Source organism: Schistocerca piceifrons, chromosome 8, assembly GCF_021461385.2.
Source record: "Schistocerca piceifrons isolate TAMUIC-IGC-003096 chromosome 8, iqSchPice1.1, whole genome shotgun sequence".
Classification (NCBI taxonomy): domain Eukaryota; kingdom Metazoa; phylum Arthropoda; class Insecta; order Orthoptera; family Acrididae; genus Schistocerca; species Schistocerca piceifrons.
The window spans coordinates 326,221,906-326,225,180 of NC_060145.1; positions in this window are offsets into that span (position 1 = coordinate 326,221,906).

The window sequence follows — 3,275 nt, forward strand, 5'->3', positions numbered from 1 at the left end:
AGCAGGGACTGGACACGGACAGCTATGGAAAGCCCAGACCTAGGGCGCCGTTCGGGCAGATGGAGGACCATAGCAGGGAAAAGCAGGCGACGATTGGGATGATCTGGCGAGCAATGAACGTGGACAGCATAGTCGACAAGCAGACGATGGCGGCGAATCCGCAGTGGGGGAACCCCGGCCTCCACCAGTAGACTATCCACGGGGCTGGTGCGAAAAGCGCCAGTGGCAAGCCTAACCCCACAGTGGTGTATGGGGTCTAACAACTTTAACACTGAGGGGGACGCAGACCCATAGGCCAGGCTCCCATAATCAAGCCGGGACTGCACAAGGGCTCTGTACAACCGCAGCAGCGTGCAGCGATCTGCACCCCAAGACGTGTGGCTAAGGCAGCGGAGGGCGTTGAGGTGCCGCCAGCATTTTTGCTTCAGCTGAGTAACATGAGGAACCCATGTGAGCCGGGCATCAAACACGAGTCCCAAGAAGCGGCAAGTGTCCACCACTTCAAGCAGGTGGCCGTCGAGGTAAAGTGCAGGATGAGGGTGGACCGTCCGACGCCTCCAGAAGTGCATTACTCGAGTCTTGGCAGCAGAGAACTGAAAGCCATGAGTCAGTGCCCAAGATGCTGCCTTGCGAACGGCGACTTGCAGCCTGCGTTCGGCGACTCCCGTAGTCGTGGAGCTAAATGAGATGCAGAAGTCGTCGGCATACAAAGAAGGAGACACCGACGACCCCACTGCTGCTGCCAGACCATTAATGGCCACTAAAAATAAGGAGACGCTCAACACTGAGCCCTGTGGGACCCCATTTTCCTGTATATAAGAGGAACTAGAAGTGGCACCGACTTGCACCCGGAAAGAGCGGCGCAATAAAAAGGTTTGAAGGAAAGCCGGGAGCCGACCACGAAGACCCCACCCATGCAACGTGGCGAGGATGTGATGCCTCCATGTGGTGTCATACGCCTTCCGCAGATCGAAAAATACAGCAACAAGATGCTGACGTCAGGCAAAAGCCGTACGGACAGCAGATTCCAGCCGCACCAAATTGTCCACTGCAGACCGGCCCCGACGGAAGCCACCCTGGGATGGAGCGAGGAGACCGCGCGACTCAAGGACCCAACACAAACGCCGCCCCACCATACGTTCGAGCAATTTGCACAAAACGTGGGTGAGGGTAATGGGACGATAGCTGTCCACCGCCAGTGGGTCCGCACCGGGTTTCAAGATGGGGACAATAACGCCCTCCCGCCATTGCGACGGGAACACGCCTTCGCTCCAAATGCGATTAAATATCGCGAGAATGTGTCTCTGGCAGTCCCTGGAGAGATGCTTCAGCATCTGCGCGTGGATGCTGTCTGGGCCTGGTGCTGTATCAGGGCAATCGGCGAGGGCAGCGAGGAATTCCCTCTCGCTGAAAGGAGCATTGTATGTTTCAGAACGACGCGTGTGGAATGAGAACGGCGTCCGCTCGGCTCGCTCCTTTAGAGAGCGAAAGGCGGGGGGATAGGAGGCAGTCGCAGAGCTCTGAGCAAAGTGCGCGGCTAGCCGTTCAGCAATGGCGGCAGCGTCCGTGCAGACAGCGCCGTCCAAGGAGAGCCCAGGGACACCCATAGGGATCTGGGAGCCATAAATCCGCCGGATCCGGGACCACACGTGCGAGGACGAGACACGGGAGCCCAGGGAGGAGACGTACCTCTCCCAGCACTCCTGCTTACGCCGTGCAATAAGACGACGGGCGAAGGCACGGAGCCTCTTAAAGGCGATGAGGGTCTCCAGAGACGGGTGCCGCCTATGACGCTGGAGAGCCCGCCTACGGTCGCGAATAGCCTCAGCAATCTCTGGCGACCACCAGGGGACAGCCTTCCGCCGAGGGAGGCCAGAGGAACGGGGGATGGCAGCCTCGGCCGCCGAAATGATGGACGTGGTGAAAACACGGACCACCTCGTCAATGTCACCCTGTGGGGGAGACGCAATGGTTACAGCGGAAGTAAAAGCCGGCCAGTCAGCCCTGTGGAGAGCCCAGCGGGGCAAGCGCCCAGAAGAATGACACTGTGGCAGTGACAAATAGATGGGAAAATGGTCACTGCCACACAGGTCAGGATGCACCCTCCAGTGGAGGGATGGGACAAGTCCAGGGCTGCAAATAGAGAGATCGATGGCCGAGAACGAGCCATGGGCCACACTGAAATGTGTGGGAGCACCGGTGTTCAAGAGGCTAAGGTCGAGCTGAGCCAACACATGCTCCACGGCCCGACCGCGATCATCGGAGACAGTCCCACCCCATAGAGGATTGTGGGCATTGAAATCGCCCAGAAGCAGCAATGGTGGCGGGAGTTGAGCCAGCAGCGCAGCCAAGACATGGCGGGGGAGCTCCCCATCCGGAGGAATGTAAACAGAGCATACAGTAATAGCCGGCGAGAGCTCAACCCTGGCAGCAACTGCCTCTAAAGGCGTCTGAAGGTGTACTGGCGAGCTACAGACAGAGTGGTGAACAAAGAGGCAAACCCCACCTGACGCTCGTTGACAGGCAGCACGGTTCTTATAGTATCCCCGATAACCGCGAAGGGCGGGGGTCCGCAGTGCAGGAAACCAAGTTTCCTGCAGAGCAATGCAGAGAACAGGGGAATCACTCAGAAGCATCCGGAGCTCTGGCAGGTGGCGGAAATAACCGCCGCAGTTCCATTGGAGAATGGAAGCAGGAAGGGACTGGGACGGCGTGAATGCGACTAAGAGGCAGACAGCGCTTCAGAGCCAACCGCCGCCACTGGGGGAGAGTCAGCTGAGTCCATAGGAGAGGCCCCCAAGGGTTCCGTGAGGGCGAGATCCGCGGCAGAGGCGAGGATCTCCACCTCATCCCCGGAGCCAGGACTATGTACAGCAGGCGGTGCTGAAACCGCCGGAACGTCCTTCTTCTTGGACACATTCCGTTCCTTCTTCTCGCGTCTGCCCTTAGGGTGAGAGGGCTGGGAGAGCTTCTCTGAAGGAGCGTCGGAGGCTGACGACGACGCAGAAGCCCTACGACCAGCAGGTGGCGGAACCTTCAGCCACTGGCTGACATCTGGCTGGGAAGGAGAAGAAACGGAGGAAGGGAGAGCCCCGAGGGACCCCTTCCGCGAGAGAGGAACCGGCGGAGGCAACGCCGCCGGAGAAGGAGGGGGAGGAATCGAGCCTCCCGGATGTGGAGCAGATGTCACTCCCGAAGTAAGCTTGGGGGGAGCGACAGAAGAGGGTTTGCCCCCAACTGCTAAGGGGGCAAGAGAGGAAGGCTTGCCCCCAGGC